A 6,000-nucleotide genomic window follows, 5' to 3' on the forward strand; every position below is an offset into this window, starting at 1 on the left:
CACACACACACACTACATATACATATACGCACACACATACTTCAAACTACCAGTACCTTTCTACTGACCAATCTCCTATGCACCTGTGTAGGTAGACACACAACAGGCAGCCACTCCTACCAAAATTCTTCCTATGACCTTAAAGGATACTATGTCCAACCACACACAAACATAAACAGCCACAACCACACACTGACATGTGTGCATGCATATACCCACACATATACACAAATACCTCCTTCTCTTGCACTCTCCTGTCTTTGAAAAGAACTTTTTCTTCACCCTTTCCCTTCCGGTCATTCCAATATGTGGCCGCGTGGAACGAACTATAGGAACGGACAGACGATCGGTCTGTCCGCGCCCGCAGCCTCCGCCGTTCGTACGCACTCTTCTGCCTGCCGCCCTCGCCGTCGTTGCCTCCTCCGTGGCCGCCGCCACCGTCATCGGTCGGCGTTCGCTCTGTGGATCTCGTTGCGAGCGTTCGTGCCGACCGACGACGATGACGATGAATCGAACGCGGCTTGCCCCTGCTGCAGCGACGTCTCCACGCTGATGCTGCCCTCGACTCGGACGAGACTACCCGCCGAACTTAAGCATATCGCTAAGCGGTGGAAAAGAAACCAACCGGGATTCCCTAAGTAACGGCGAGTGAACCGGGAGAAGCCCAACGCCGAATCTCGCCGGTCGTCGAGAGCTGTGGCACAAGGGTCGTACACGGTTGATCGTTTCGCGCGGCTAGGTTAGAAGTCCCCTCGATCGGGGCTGCCCAGAGCGGGTGCCAGGCCCATTCGGAGCCGGCGGCGATCGGCGGTGTTTCTTTTTGGCCCGAGAATCGGGTTGTTTGGGAACGCAGCCCAAAGCGGGTGGTAAGCTCCATCCAAGTCTAAATACGGGGACGAGTCCGATAGCTGACAAGTACCGCGAGGGAAAGTTGAAAAGAACTTTGGAGAGAGAGTTCAAGAGACCGTGAAACCGCCCAGGGGTAAACGGTCGATATAGACAGCAAGACGGGGGCCACAGAAGTCGGAATCCGCTCAGGAGCGTGTAACAACTTACCTGCCGAATCGACCGGCCCTGAAAATGGATGGCGCTGGAGCGAGCGACCGATGCCGGACCGGCTGGGCGACAGGTTGTGCGATCGCCGGCGCGGCGACTTTCCGATACCCGGTCGAGTAGGAGGGCTTCGCGGCGTGCACGGAAGCCGCGGGCGCGAGCCCGGGTGAAGCCGACCGCGGGTGCAGATCTCGGTAGTAATAGCAAATATTCGAACGAGACCTTCAAAGACCGAAGTGGAGAAGGGTTTCGTGCCAACGGCGGTCGAGCACGGGTCAGTCGGTCCTAAGAAGCGGGCGAAAGCATCCACGAAAGGCGCCGGATCCGTCGCGAACGAAAACGAAACGAAAGCAGCAGCGGCCGGCCTCGCATCGAAAAGGAATCGGGTTAATATTCTCGATCCCGAACTCGGAGAGTGCCCGACCGGTACGGGGCTGTAGCGTTGGCGTCGGAATCGGCATCCCGGGCGCCTTTCCGGCCGTCGTCGCGCCGCCTTCGTAAGGAAGAGATAGCACGCAAGCGCGAACCGCGTGCGCAACTCGCGCGAACGTCGCGGGGTTGTTGGACGAAGGAGGAAGTGGCGATCCTCCTAGCGAAGGAAAAGGAGTTGTTGGAGGCCGCGTGCAAAAGGATCGCTGTAGCTGTGCCCCCCCCCCCTGCTTCCGAACAAGACGCTGAAGCAAATACGTGACAAGCGTTCCGACTTGAAGCGTGCCGAACGGCGAGTCCGAGAGCGAGAAGGGGTTCTGCCGGCACCCGAGGCCACGCGGCGTGCGCCTGTCAGTAGTGAAGATCAGCCCGCTGTCTCGGACTGGTGGGAGCCGCTTAGCGATGCTGCGTCTCCAGGACACACCCGTTGGGCGTCCGTCTTCGCTGAGTGCCTTTTGGCCCTCTGCGACGACGCCTCGGATGCGAATTGGGACTCGTTTGAGATACGGTAGGTGCCTCGACGGCACCAAAACACCGACGAGCGAGAGTACAGCAATACGCGCGATACCAGCGTTTATACGCTCTGAATAGGAAGCGGCTCATGGCAGCAATTCTTGGCGAGGATTTGGAGGGTGAATGCCCCTTCCCGATGCCCGAAGTAGAAGAGCTCTACAGGGACAGGCTCTCCCAACCGAGGCCAGAGGTCGATTTAAGCACTTATCCGGCCTCCTCCCTGGTGGACAACGTGCCTATCTTGCGTCCATTCACCTTGGAGATTAAGATCGCCCGCCGGCGCATGAATTCGGCCTCCGCCGCCGCCGGCCCGGATGGCCTGACGCCTCGCGAAGTCAGGTCGGTTGACCCTGCAATCTTATCCAATGTATTTAACTGTTCGCTCCTGGCGGGACGCGTTCCCAAGGTTCTGTTGCAAGGCAGGTCAGTCCTCCTTCGCAAGAAGGCGGGCAGCCCGAACGACCTGTCAAACTGGCGGCCACTTACGATATGCTCTGCGGCGTACTGTTTATACACGAAGATCCTGGCCGTCAGGATGCTCGGAGCAACACCCCTCAACCCGGCGCAGCACGGTTTCAGCAAGTCCGACGGATGTAGCGAAAACACCTTCCTGCTCCGCCGGCTGCTGGACCGCTCCCGAGGGGTACCGTCAGGACAATCACGAATCTGCGGATAGAAGTCGCCTTTCTCGACCTGGCCAAAGCCTTCGACACTCTCGCATTCCCTCGTTTTTGCGGGCATAAGAAGGTTAGGTTACCACGAGCACTTGATCCGGCTCGTGAAAGGGCTGTATGACGGGCGTACGACTAGGTTCACGATTGGAGCCACACGTAGCGAGCCAATAGAGATAAAGCGAAGTGTTCGACAGGGTGACGCTCTCTCGCCCCTCCTCTTCAACATTGCGACCGATCCGCTGCTGGATGCTCTACCCAGCAGCCTCGGTTTACATGTGGATGGGGTTGCCTTGGCGGGCCTGGCGTATGCGGATTACATGGTACTGGTTTCCGGGTCTGCCCGGGGGCTACAGAGCTTACTCGACATCTGCTCCGAGTTCTACCACGCGGTAGGCCTCGCCATTAACGTCTCCAAATGCGCCTGGTTCTCCATAAAGGGTTGGGGGAAGTCGTTCCTCGTCAACACGTCCTGTCCGCCGACTCTCGACGGGTGTCAGCTACCTAGCGTCGAACCGGGCGATAAAGTATCCTACCTCGGTATCACGATCAACGATGAGATAAGCCGTTCTCCACTGAAGCCTCGGCAAAAGTTCCTTCTGCTGCAGCAGTACTACCTGCCCAGTCTCCTCTACGGGCTGACGCAGGTAATGCCTGCTAAAGCAGAGCTCGAGAGACTTGACGCAGTCGTGCGCGCGGGGACACGAAGGGTCCTGCATCTTCCGGAGATGACGTCTAATAGCTTCCTCTACGCCGCCAAAAGAGTCTGTGCCAGCTGGCACGGGCGATACCCAAAAACGTGATTCGCCGGAATCTACGTTTGCTTGGTTCCCCATACGATACCGTAAGCACGATAGCGAGGTCCGTTAACCTCGCCCAACGGAATGACGAACTGTCCGCCCTGTTCGATCTTCCACCTGTCCGGCCTGACGACGCTCCATATACCCTTGACATCCGCCTCCCGCACGCTGAGAGGTGGGCGTCCCAGCCCGTCCAGGGAGTATGTGCGGCCGCCTTCAAGTCGGACCCGATCGGTAACAGTTGGTTGACGCGACCGGGTGGGATATCTGAGGAGTGCTACTTGGGTATACTCAAGATGCGCACCAATACGTTTCCCACCCGCGAGTGCCTCACCCGAGGAGGCCGCGGCGATAACACCTGCCGGCGGTGCGGCAGCGCTTCCGAGACGATCTCTCACATCAGTGGCCAATGCCCGCGCCTTAAAAAGCAAAGGATGGCCAGGCACGCACGAATATGCCGGCTGGTGGCGAGAGAAGCAGAGCGTTACGGTTGGGTGACCGACTGGGAGCCGGTCTACCACGTATCAGGATCCAGTCTCATACCCGACCTGGTGTTTCGCAGTCCTGAAGAGGTAGTGATAGTTGACGTCACGGTTCGTTATGAGCAGGGTACGGCGCTGTACGATGCAACCCGTGAGAAAGAGAGGAAATACCGACCGCTGATCTCCCTCTTGGGGACGGAGCTAGGCGTGCCGGTACGGGTGTTCGGTTACCCAGTCGGGGCCTGCGACGCATGGAGCCGCGAGGCCGAGAGGGTATTGAAAGCCTTGCGCATTTCGGACAAGTCGTTTATGAAGCTGCTGAGCAGGACAGCGATGCTCTGCACGTACAGCATGCTTAAGGACTGATCCATGAGGGTGGATCAAGGGGCGTGTCCTAACATTCGTCCACAGTGGGAGCGTGGGCGATAATCCCCTCCTGCACGGGCATCGTCGTCGTTTCTAGAGTTAACTGCCAGTTCCATCCGGCGTGTTCTGACTACGGTTTCCCGAGGCTCGCTCGGGGTCCTCATATCGGGGCAGGGCGTGCGGAGGCGCCATGTGGCTGTTGGTATCCGATGCATTCGGTTTCGCCGTCTCGGATGGGTCTCGTGATATTCGGTACCGGTCGCTTGTGGTTCGAGGTCTCGTCAGGATCGTGTAGCGAGTCTCTCTATGTCCGTGTCCGGGTTCCTCGGTTGCCGGGTCGTTATTTCTCAGCTTCGCCGGTCGATTTGTAGTCGTAGTCGCTTTTCCATCTTGCGGCAATCGTTGGACACTCCTCAAGTCCTGGGTTGGTTGCGCGTGTATCGAGTCCCATTTCCCTGCAGTTCCATCGCAGGGCGGGGGACGGGCGCTGACTGGACCCGTCCCCCGTTTCCGTCCCAGTCACCTAGAGGCGGACAGCCGTCATTGGCCGTACGATCGGTCGGCAGGGACAGTGGCCCGCCCCCACCCGGGGACGGGATCGTAGCGTACGCCACTGATCCGCCAGCCTGTGCCGGCTATTCCGCGAATGGGAGCCCCGCAAGTAGCTCTCTCGTCTCGCCTCGTGTCCCTCCACGTCTGCCGCTGGAGTCGTGCTTGCTCCGGCTTCGAGAATATTAACCCGATTCCCTTTCGGTGCGACGCCGGCCGCTGCTGTTTCGTTCTTAACGTTCGTTTCCTATTTCAATACACTTGTTCTTACTGACCCGCATATATGGAGCTGGGCAGAGAGAGAAGATATATTGTTTATAATGTTTGGGTGGATAGTGTCAACCCGTAATAGTAAACCACGAGGGTAAATACAGACTATAACATGTAGGGGTTGTTGCTGATTAACTCCTGAGACAGATGTATGGTCGAAGGCTTCCAATCGTGACCATCTAATCTTTTTTATGAAGGATATGTAGGACTCTTTTATCTACATCTCCTCTGTATGAAGGTGTGATCTGGGGAGAGATTTGGCTACTATTTCTAGCAGCTCGAGTAATCGTATATTGAGTTGATGAGAATGAATATAAGAGGTGAAGAGAGAGAGAGTGTGTAGAAATAGGCAGACAGATATAGAGAAAGAGGGAGATACACACACACACACACACATATATATATGTCAATACACATCTAAACACTTCAAAATACACATAGACATCTACACATACACAGCCATACACTTTCTCTTTGATGTTTGTTTCAGACATGGAAGACAAAGGTTTCTGTCTAAGCTTTAACCGACCCCTAAAGTTCTCTGGATAAAGGTCTGGAATACCGTGTCGTGGTGTGGGTTGCCTCTCGTTATACCACTGTTTACTTTAATTCGCGTTGCCCTTTCAGTGGCACGAACTGACACCAAGCTAAACAATCCCCTCCTGGGGCTATCACCAACTTCTCGGTCCTTCTACTACTGGAGATATACACAAGTATGTATACTAAGTCAGTGTATAGATGTATTTGTATATCTATGTAGATATATTTGTGTGCATATTCTATGCTTATATACATTTTGTTGTATATAAATATAGAAGCCTCTATGCATACGTATCTAGCAGTCTGTCTATCTGTTAGTCTATATAT

This window comes from Octopus bimaculoides, chromosome 30, assembly GCF_046866305.1.
Source record: "Octopus bimaculoides isolate indiv1 chromosome 30, ASM4686630v1, whole genome shotgun sequence".
Taxonomy (NCBI): domain Eukaryota; kingdom Metazoa; phylum Mollusca; class Cephalopoda; order Octopoda; family Octopodidae; genus Octopus; species Octopus bimaculoides.